This window comes from Hordeum vulgare, chromosome 4H (genome assembly GCF_904849725.1).
Source record: "Hordeum vulgare subsp. vulgare chromosome 4H, MorexV3_pseudomolecules_assembly, whole genome shotgun sequence".
NCBI lineage: Eukaryota > Viridiplantae > Streptophyta > Magnoliopsida > Poales > Poaceae > Hordeum > Hordeum vulgare.
Genome location: NC_058521.1, coordinates 537191108 through 537202868, shown reverse-complemented (window position 1 = coordinate 537202868; position 11761 = coordinate 537191108). Strand labels below are relative to the sequence as shown.

Here is an 11761-nt window from a genome sequence, read left to right as displayed (position 1 = left end):
TGTGCGAGTGTTGACCCCCCTCCCTCGCCATTATGTGGGCGTCCCCCCTGGTTTTTTTGGTCAATTTGGTCGAACGGGGCGAGGCGACCTAGGCCACCTACGTATCTGATTTCGGTAGGTGGTATGGACTAACTTTTTGTTGCTGTTGGGACTGCTGGTTTTGTGTGTGCGTGCCTACCGAAGTAGCATGAGAGAAAAAAATGATCATAGTCCATTGCTTATGGCGGGAAAAAAACAGATAGTGTGGGGGGAGACTTGCATGTTGTCCTGCTTTGGACATTTTATTTCTTGGAGTCCCCAGTCTTGAATCTGCATGCTTGAGCTTGCGTAGTGCCTCCCCGAGTTTGCTTTTATCCCCTCGATGATTTTGTTTGCAGTAGCAAGAAAAGACTTGTCTTTCAGCGTCCTTGACGAGTCTAACACCTCGAACTGCTTGTCCCTGATGTTCAGCACTAGCAGCCAGTAGTGCCCCGTCTCCTTTGGATTTTCGTTGTCAAGAATCTCGAGCGTTGGGAACAAAATGTGGTCATGCATGAGATAGTTTTCTGTGAGATGGACATAAAAAGAAAATGACACAGAGCAACCCACGAGGGGAAAAACTGTAGCAAAAAAGGAAAGGGATTTTGTGAATAAAAACTAAGAAAAGTGTTTTCGCCTTACTGATTCGCACCGACTCAGCCTCCGTCCTGTTGTCGAAATGTTTGTCTATCTCATTCCTATTGAGATTATTGTTCTGCAAGAATGTCTGAATCCGCATGGTGAAAAAAAGGAAAAGAGGAAGGTAAAGGGGATTAGTAAGTTTTTTAGTTCAGTCTCGAATCTGCATGTTGTCACCTATTGTGTTTCTAGTTGTGGTTTTTTGTGTGTGCAATAAAAACAAGAAAAAGGGATTAGTAAAAAAAAGAAAAATATTCTTACAGTTATTCGCAGTGGCATTATACTCTTCTTTGTCTTGAGCCCTGGTTACCTCAACGCAATTATTGCAACCTCAGCCACTATGCTATCCATCTTCCGTCCAGCCGCCATAGAATTTGCAAGTTTAGTGTAGGTAATGAAGAACTCGTCATAGTTTATGATTGGTTTGCTGCTTTTCGGATAGGATGGAGGGGGAAAAGCTGGAAAATTGTTAGTTCAATGATGAAAAAAGAAGAAAGAACGAAGATCTTGATTTGTGTTGTTCTTGCCTAGTGTCAGTTTGTACTGCCCTCCTCCTAGTTGTTGGGGAAGCAGCGTTGCCGATCTGACACATAGCATCATATATATCACACACTTCCTTGGAGTTGTAGAACGGATCTGCGTTTCTAGGGTCAATGAACGGTGACCTGAGTTGTGCTCGCGCCCTTACAACTCTCTGTTCATGCCTGAGAGCGGCTGGTGTTCTTGATGAGCTAGCAACATGTGATACTGCTACTAGTGTTGTCTCTGTGGTTGGTGTTCTTTCATCTTGATCGTTTATTCGCTCTTTGTTTACAGACCTCTCCTCTGTATCCAACTTTTCCTTATGTTTTTTCTTTGCAAACTGGGCTTCTGCCTCAACACACACTTTCTACAGCTCTTCTGGGTCCAAACCCCAGTCATCTTTGCTTTCTTCCATGTTAGCATCCAAGTTGCATGGATTAAGTGGTGTGGGCAAGTCTCTGTTTGTGTCCTCATCTCCGTGGAAGCTCCTGTTCAAGTCGTGTGATGGAGAACCATTCTTTTCTGCCTGTTGGTGATGGTTGAAGATTGATGGTGTAGAGCACGTCAGTGTGGGTGCAACTTGTGCATGTTGCAGTGCTTGTTGTTGCGCCAAAGGCCCCAAGCAAAGGTTTTCCCGGAACCTGCACATGCCCCCTGTGTTTCTTGCACCTTTGTAGATTGCTCCCGTGTTGGTGTTCCCTTTCTCTTCTGGTTGCCATCAGGGGCTGGGCAATATTTTGTGGTGGCAGGTGTCTAGTTGGCCCCATGGTCTCCGCACCGTATCGACTTGTCTGCTACTGTAGGTGGTGATGATTTTTTATGGTTGTTGGAGGTAACCATGTTTGGGACACTGATATCTTGGCTTGGTGTCTGTTGAGCTGCCCCCTAAGTCACAAAATGGACGATAGATGGCACTGATGAGATTGGGGTGACATCATGAATTTTTGTGTGCTTGCCACTTGAGCCTGAAGCTTTGTTGTCCTCAATCACAATGATCTTGTGCCCATTTTGCCTTTCCCCGTGCAGGTACACTGTCTGTTGACCTTGCTCTCCTTCTAAACTGATGTAATTGTTGCCCCCTTGGTTTGCCTTGCCTGTCACATTGGCATTACCCTCTGGCTTTGCGCACTCCCTGACCGGCTCAACCTCGCTTGTTGTCCTCCCCTTCATATTCATGTTTCCCCTGTCCCTCGGAGCCTTTGACTTTTCTTTGAGTTTGTTTTGCTTTTGAACTTGGCCCCTTGTGACAACAAAAGCATCAGAGCCGCTGTCAGAGCTTGTTGCTTCTTCACCTTCACCTGACTCTGAGCTTGGCAAGTACTCTGCATCGTCCTCCGCGGTACCCTTGTCGTGCTCATGCTCCTCAGCTTTTGTCCCTTGGTGACCTGCATCCTTGCGACGTTTTGTCTTATGCAAAAAGCTTCCTGAACTCCCACATCGTTCTCGTCCAACTTGCCAATAACCTCCACAAAACTACCCATCTTATCTGAAATTTCTGAGCACAATGTGCTGAGCATTGATGCAATCTTCCTCTTGTTCTATGTAAGATTAAAAGAAAAAGCGTGTTATAAAAGGTAAAAGTTAAAACAAAAAAACACATATTAAAAAATGAAGCATATGCAACAAAGAAAACAAAAACAAGCAATTAGGAAAACTAAAAAAAGCATGTACATACCTTTCTGTTGTAATTATGATGGCAACTTTGACGAAACAAAATTCTCAATCTGGTCATATCCAACAAAAAGGCCATCCCCCCTATTACTTCTGAATATTGTCTTCATCTAGGTTTTTTAAAAGGGAGGTGAGAAGAAATAGATGGATCAGAAAAAAGGATGGGAGATATATATGAAAATGTACTGTAATTAGCCATACATAAAAAAGTTGCTTGAAAAAAAGAGAAAAAAATAGTAACTCACACTCAGCTTGTTGTATCCACCCTCGGGTTTCCTGTCTGCTTTTGCAACTTTCCCTATAAGCTTGATGTCCCATGCTTTGCCCGAATTTGACAATCTGGCACGTGAATGTCAACAACCAACGAATCTACATACAACACCTATGTTTTTTTGCATTTTCCATGCTCTGAGTGGTAATGCCTCTCTGTTTGTCCACTAAAATAAAGGAAACCCAAAAAAGGAAAAAAGACCCAAAAGGTACTTACCACCATGTGGTGCACGCAGCATTTTACGACCTTCTTCCTCGTAGTTTTGCACAATGAAGACCTAATATGTTTTGCTGTGAATGAATAGAAGTTCAGCCTCTTTACTCTCTCCAAGTCAGCGACGATTGGGTAGCATCGCGGGCTGACATTCAGACTCGTCGTGGGGCATATGAAACAGCTAACTACCACAATCAACCAAGCGCGCATGAAATAATCATCTGCTCTTCCATTCATGTCTTTGATAAGGTTGCAGAAAGTTGTTATCTCTGGAGCCATTCCACTCTCGAACCCATACCTGTTGTTAATGAATGAGATTGCTTATGCATCCCACACATAAAACACTTCCTCCCCTGAATTCCGTAGACCCAAGGTCTGGTGGACGCTTTCCGCTGTTATAGGGATCTCACCCCTACCTGGCACTACTATGGACTCGCTGTCTTGGTTGTATCTCTGAAGCACCCATCTGCTCAAATCTGCAGGCCTAGTTGAAGCCTCGATCTTTAGTAATCCTCCTAGTGAGTATGTTTTGATCAGATCCTTCTGTTCCCGCACCAGGCTTTTGTTGAGCTTAACCAACCTTGCAGGCGACACTCTGTTCCTCCCTTCCTAAACTTGCTTTCTCCTAGGGCGCCTACGACCTTGTAAAACCTCAATATCGTTCCTACCCATGCCACCACTTCTTTTTGTTCCCTATAGACAAAGCAAGAGAGCGAAAAATGTGTGAGATTGCCTAATACATGAAAGGAGAACTGAATACCATACGTGCATGTTAGTGGTGTTGACTAATTGTCTGCCTAATACATGTAAAAATGCAGCAAAAGTAAAAAAAGGAGAAAAAGGGAAAAAGGATAATGTGGTCTGTACCTCGCTATCATTTTCTTCTATGAAATCCTCCATCTTAAAACCAATATTAAAAATGTTGCCTCATAAAAAGGAAAAAAAAGAAGGACGGTCACTGATAGCGATAATTCAGCGAAATTACTGAAAACATCAACCGCGAAAAGACAGAGAAATTTTTTCGAGGCTCAACCTATGTGAATGTAAAATGAACTGGAAATACGTGTGGTTCCAGAGTTCCCCCAGCCTACTTAACATCAGCAACTCCCCCCCCACGAGCCTACTGAACATCAGCAACTCCACCCAGCTGCTACTGCAACAAAAGACCTTCCAACGACGCCAGAAATAGGAGTGTTGCTTGATACTCCTCAGCAACGGCACTAGGAATCCTTCTGCTACGGCTGACCCTTAAGGGACTTCCTAGGCAAATATGCAAAGGATTTCCCCCATGGCCTTGGAGCCTTGCATTGGTCTTCCCTTGAAGCGGAAAGGGTGATGTAGCACAGCGGTGGTAAGTATTTCCCTCAGTTTGAGAACCAAGGTATCGATCCCGTGAAGGAGTATCTCAAGAGCCTGCACAAACACAAAAAGCTTGCTCCCAGCGCTGTGAAGGGGTTGTCAATCCCTTATAGATTGTTCGCCAAGTGAGAACTGAAAGCAGCAAAGTAACAAAGCAAAGCAAAAACGGAAGTGGAAACGATAGATGTGAATAGACCCCGGGGGCCGTAGTGTTTACTAGTGGCTTCTCTCACGAAAGCAAGTAGACGGTGGGTGAACAAATTACTGTCGAGCAATTGATAGAACCGCGCAAAGTCGCGATGATATCTATGGCAGTGATTATATCTATAGGCATCACGTCCGAAACAAGTAGACCGATACTTTCTGCATGTACTACTATTACTCCACACGTCGACCGCTATCCAGCATGCATCTAGTGTATTAAGTCCAAAAGAACAGAGTAACGCCTTAAGCAAGATGACATGATGTAGATGGACAATCTCATATCTACGACAGAGCCAACCTTGTTACCCTTGATGGCAACTACACAATGTGTGCCTTGCTGCCCCTATTGTCACTGGGAAAGGTCACCACACGGTAAGAACCCAAAACCAAGCACTTCTCCCATTGCAACAATCATAGATCTAGTTGGCCAAACAAAACCCAAGACTCAAAGAGACTTAGAAGGATATCAAATCATGCATATAAGAAATCAACAAAGACTCAAATATATATCATAGATAATCTGATCACAAATCCACAATTCATCGGATCTCGACAAACACACCGCCAAAGAAGATTACATCGGATAGATCTCCATGAAGATCATGGAGAACTTTGTATTGAAGATCCAAGAGAGAGAAGAAGCCATCTAGCTACTAACTACGGACCCGTAGGTCTGAAGTGAACTACTCACGAGTCATTGGAGGGGCGATGATGATGATGAATTAGCCCTCCAACTCCAAAGTCCCCTCCGGCAGGGCGCCGGGAAGGGTCTCCAGATGAGATCTCACAGAAACGGAAGCTTGCGGCGGCGGAAAAGTATTTTCGAGGCTCCCTTGATTTTTTTCTGATTTTTAGGGAATATATAGGCGCAAGATCTAGGTCAGGGGGCGTCAGGGAGGCCACAAGCCTCCCTACCGCCGCCTCTCCTGGTGGCGGAGTGGGGTATTGTGGGCTCCCTGTAGCCCTCCTGGCTTGTCCCACAGGGCCCCTAATCTTCTTTCGTTCGGGAAAAAATCATTTCGGGGATTTTATTCCGTTTGGACTCCGTTCCAAAATCGGATCTGAAAAGAGCCAAAAACACACAAAAAATAGGAACTGGCACTTGGCACTGAATTAATAAGTTAGTCCCAAAAAAGATATAAAAGGTACATAAAACATCCAAAGATGACAAGATAACATCGTGAAACCATCAAAAATTATAGATACATTTGAGACGTATCAAGCATCCCCAAGCTTAACTCCTGCTCGTCCTCGAGTAGGGAAGTGATAAAGAATGAATTTTTGATTCTTTCATGCTACCTAGCATAGATGTCCTTTGTAACTCCTCTTATGTGATGTGAATGTTCAGATCCATTAGATTCAAAACAATAGTTTGCTATTGACGTGGAAACAATAATAATTCAAGCAAACTAGCAAGGTAAACATGAACTTTCAAAATAACAAGGCCAAAAGAAAGTTATCCCTACAAAAGCATATAGTCTGGCTATGCTCTATCATCATTGCACAACAAATTTAAATCATGCACAACCCCGGTATTGGCCAAGTAATTGTTTCACACCTTTACTTTCTCAAGCTTTTTCAACTCTCACGCAATACATGAGCGTGAGCCATGGTTATAGCACTATAGATGGTGTGGAGTGTGGTGGAGGTTGCAAGACAAAAAGGAGAAGATGATCACATTAACTAGGCATATCAATGAGCTCTGGAGATGCTCATTAATAGATATCAATGTGAATGAGTAGGGATTGCCATACAAATGATGCACTAGAGCTAAGAGTATGTGAAAGCTCTTAAAGAAAACTAGTGGGTGTGCATCCAACTTGCTTGCTCACGAAGACCTAAGGCAATTTTGAGGAAGCCTATCATTGGAATATACAAGCCAAGTTATATAATGAAAATTTCCCACTAGCTATATGGTGGTGACAAAACGAGAGACTCTCAATCATGAAGATCATGGTGCTTAATATGCACAAGTGTGGAAAAGTGGTAGCATTGTCCCTTCTCTCTTTTTTTCTCATTTTTTTTGGGTGGGCTCTTTGGCCTCTTTTTTTTGGTGGGCATCTTTGGCCTCTTTTATTTCCTCACATGGGACAATGCTCCATTAATGATGATCATCACATTTTCAACTCAAAACTTAGAGCAACGATGACTCTATATGGAATGCATTCGGTAGTGTACCGTGACAATGATCTAGCATGGCATAGACATTAATGGAAACATCATGCTAGCTATCTCACGATCATGCAATGGCAATGTAGACGTGGTGGCACATGTCATGGTGGTAGTTGCATGGCAATATATCTCGGAATGACTTTGAATGCATTAGTAATCGAAACAAAGCTTCAACGCATACTCCTAGGGGAAGGGTTGGTAGGTATAAACCATCGCGCGATCCCGACCACCATGCAAAGGATGACAATCAATAGACTAATCATGCTCAGATTTCATCACATAGCGGTTCACCATACGTGCATGCTACGGGAATCACTAACTTCAACACAAGTATTTCTAGATCCACAACACCTTACTAGCATAACTTCAATATTACCACAACCATATCTCAAAACTAATTCAGAGGAATCAAACTTCTCTAACTATTCAATGCACATGAAGGTGGAAGTTTTCGTATCCCTTTGGATAACTACCCCTTTTGAGACTACTTTCAAAGCATAGATCAACTACCAAGCCACACACCGCTGTGCTCTAAAAGATATAAGTGAAGCACATAAAACAAAAGTATCTAGCTCAAAAGATATAAGTGAAGCACATGTGAGCTGAATTGTCTACCAAAAGATATAAGTGAAGCTCGACAAAATCATGGTGAGTTCATGTCTCTCTCTCTAGGTGTGCAGCAAGGATGATTGTGACAGAACAAAAATAAAATACTCCTACGATACAAGACGCTCCAAGCAAAAAACACATAACATGTGGTGAATAAAAATATAGCCCCAAGTAACGTTACCGATGGATTGAAGACGAGAGAGAGGATGCCTTCCCGGGGCATCCCCAAGATTAGGATTTTATGGCATCCTTGAATCTCTTGGGGTTCCTTGGGCATCCCCAAGCTTGAGAACTTGCCACTCTTTATCTATTTGTCCATAAGAACTTCACCCAAAACTTGAAAACTTCACAACACGAAACTTAAACAGAAACTCGTGATAACATTTGTATGAGAAAGCAAACCACCACTTCCTTAGGTACTGTAGCAAACTTAAATTCTACTTGTGCTGATGTTGGGTTACTGTATTTTCAATCTTCCATGGCTAATACCCCCCCCCCCCGATACTATCCATAGTTTCATCAAAATAAGCAACCAACACAACAAAAACAGAATTTGTTAACACCAGACCAGTCTGTAGAAATCTGTATATTTCGTATACTTCTCGTACTTCAAAAATTCTAAAAAATTACGATAGTCTGAATAATTTACGTAGAAATCAGAACAAAAAAGAATCAACTCAAAATCTCTTACATAACAAACATGAAAATTCTTTTCGTGAGCAGAAAGTTTCTGTCTTTTCCAGCATGACCAAACGATCATCCCCAAGACTAATCATAATGGTTTTGCTTGGCACAAACGAAAAAAGAAACACAAAAAACACAATCATAACAGAATTATGAAAGTGTGAAAAACACAAAACAGAAAGAAAAAATGATAGATTCGTTGGGTTGCCTCCCAACAAGCGCTTTTGTTTAACGCCCTTAGCTAGGTGAAAGGTGATGGAATCACGTATAGTCATCTTTGGTGCTCAAACCATAAGTAGCCCTCATCATAGATTCATAAGGCAATCTTATTTTCTTTCTAGGAAAGTGCTCCATGCCCTTCTTTAAATGAAATTGAAATCTAATATTCCCTTCCTTCATATCGATGATAGCACCAATAGTCTTTAGGAAATGTCTACCAAGAATAATGGGACATGAAGGATTGCAATCTATGTCAAGTACAATGAAATCCACGGGTACATAGTTCTTATTTGCAACAATAAGAACATCATCGATCCTTCCCATGGGTTTCTTGACAGTAGAATCCGCAAGATGCAAATTAAGAGAACACTCTTCAATCTCATGAAAACCAAGTATATCACATAAAGACTTTGGAATCGCGGAAACACTAGCACCCAAATCACACAGAGCATTGCACTCATCGTTTTTTATCTTGATTTTGGTAGTAGGTTCCCACTCATCATGAAGTTTTCTAGGTATAGAGACTTCTAATTCGAGCTTCTCTTCAAGAGATTTCATCATAGCATCTACGATATGCGCGGTAAAGGCTTTGCTTTGGCAATAAGCGTGTGGAGAGTTTGCAATGGATTGCATCAAAGAAATGCATTCAAACAAGGAGCAATTATCATAATTGAATTCCTTGAAATCCAAAGTGGGAGTTTCATTACTACCCAAAATTTTGATTTCTTCTACTCCACTCTCCACAGCTTTATCATCAAGATGGGTGGACTCCGAATCATTGGGGCAGTTTTCAACCAAAGTGGATTCATATCCAGCCCCTCCATCAAAAGGTTTGACACGCGAAAACAAAGATTCAAGAGGAGACACACCAAGCACTTTAAGATCTTCGTGATTTGCATCACTAGAACGCGCCTTTTTAAACCATTCATGCCTATCACGAATTTGGGCGGTTCTTTCTTTTCTCTCATTCATGGAGACACGTATAGCTTTCAAAGTTTCATCCAAGTTGACCTTGGGAGGAGCGCATCTAACTTTCAAAGCATCAATATCACAAGATACATACACACATGCTTCCCCACTTAATATGACACTTAAAAAACCGACAGTTGCCTGCGTGCATGTTGGACGCCTGATTGAGTTGCCTACCAAACAACTAGTGAGAAGTTGTCGCCCCGCACTCGCGCGCGCCAAACATCCATCCCCGCACGTAGCTTTCCTTCCTTCTTCTTCAAATCCATGTCAACCCATCTCCCCCCTCTCTCTCTTTTCCCCTGGTACATTCAGATTCAGGCATTCAGCCATGGCTCTGCTGAGGGAGCTCTTCGAGATCACAATACGACTTGTTGAACTAAAACTGACATGGAGTTCCTTTGAACAGTGTTCAACTCCTGCCTGTCGATCGAAGCCCTCGACGAGGGCGTGTACAGGGACTACTGACCAGCACCATCATCTAGATGCGGCGGACACGACTTGGATCCCCGTCGACCAGCCGCCCCGCGCGTGCAAGCTGCCTTCCCCCTCTACTCTTCCATCGAGCGTGGATCGATTTGGAGAAGCTCTCCCGTCGACGGTGGCTCTTCCGTCGGCGACGAGTTTCCGGGAGCTAGGGATTTTCTGTCCCCCCGTGAGAGAGTGAGGGGAGGGGAATCTGAGGACGGCGCGACTCCCAAAATGTTCGAAACGGACAAAACTAGCCGTGCCGCCAGCGCTGTCTGTTTTCCCCCTCGCCACGTGTCGCTGTCGATTTTCGGGGATCGACGACCCTCGTTCGGCCGCTGCATGCCACCAGATCACGCGCGCGTGAGAAAGCGTTTAGGAAAAAGGAATTATGAACCCGGCCGTCTCAGTTGTATTAAGAGGGTGTTTGTTTCCACAGACTTATTGATTTAGGGACTTAAAAAAGTCCCTATAAGTCCCATCTAAACCAAACAGGAGGGACTTATAGGGACTTATAGTGGTCAGCTGGGATTTATCAAAAAAGACTCTCATGGAGAAACTTATTGGGACTTATCGATCGGCCCGCACCTACCCCGCCTCGCTCATTTCCCGCCTCCTCGCCTCGCTCCTTCCCCGCCTCGCTCCAATCGCCGCCGCCGGCACCCTCAACCGCCGCCGCCATGGCCGATGATGAGGAGGACCAGATCCCCTTCTTCTCTCAGTTCCCCTCGCATCAACAGGCAACCCAAGGCTCATCCACCGGCGGAAATTTCGGAAAGGGAATGGGTTTCTTGGATTTCAACAGCAACGTCGACGTCATTCCGGAGTTGGGCTCGTACCAGCAACTCCTCTTCGACCAATCGGCCGGTCATGGCCTTCCTCTGGTTGGACCTGGTCGTGGGAGGCCCGTGCCCCAGGGCGGAGGAGGCCGCAACCGGTCTATGAATAAGGGTTATGTGAACAAGTGTTTTATTATTAGGAGTAACATGGACTTAGAAGTCCGTGTAAACTAACAGGTAGGGACTCGGGACTTATAAGTTGAGACTTAAAAAAGACCTATGACTTATGAAACAAACAGGACCTAAAACAAATAAAAAAATCCGGCCGTCTCAGCTGGTCAAACTCCGTATCCGACTCAGAGCATAACTCGATCGAGTTCTATCAGCTTTCCTTTCCCGCCGAAAAATGGAACGAGTAACCAGATAGCTCTCCGCATCCGAGTGAGAGCAGAACCCCGACAGAGTTCCAACAGGGACAGGGAGACTATATATATAGTCTAGCTTGTTCCATGCCAATCCATCAATCAATCACGATTCACGAGACGTCATATATGGAGCAACCAACGCCGAAGAGGCATAATCAGACAAAAGATTCGTCGTTGCCGGAGGAGCTGCTGGAGGAGATCTTTGCTCGTCTGCCGGCCAAGTCGGCGCGCCGCCTCCGCTGCCTGTCACGCTCGTGGTCTGCCACGCTCTCATCGTCCTCCTTCGCCGACCTCCACCTCGAGCGAGCGAACCAACGTGAAGGCCCGCCCAAGCTCCTGTTCACGACCGCGCAGTACCGCTTCCACGCGTGGCGGCACGGCGCAGGTTCCGTGGCGGCGGAGCGGCTGACTGCCGGCGTCCTGCCTCTCCCACGACTAGAGCCGGCCCGCGCCGTCGAGGTGCTCACCGTCAAGCCATGCCACGGCCTCGTCCTCCTCCGCCGCAAGTACTTCCGTGGCCACTACTTGTGCAACCCGTG

At 44.6% G+C, this 11761-nt stretch overlaps 1 pseudogene; it reads right to left on the bottom strand.

The window, feature by feature from the left end:
- Positions 1-204: 204 nt before the first annotated feature.
- Positions 205-10700, bottom strand: LOC123450706 (annotated as a pseudogene).
- Between the last annotated feature and the right edge of the window lie 1061 nt (positions 10701-11761).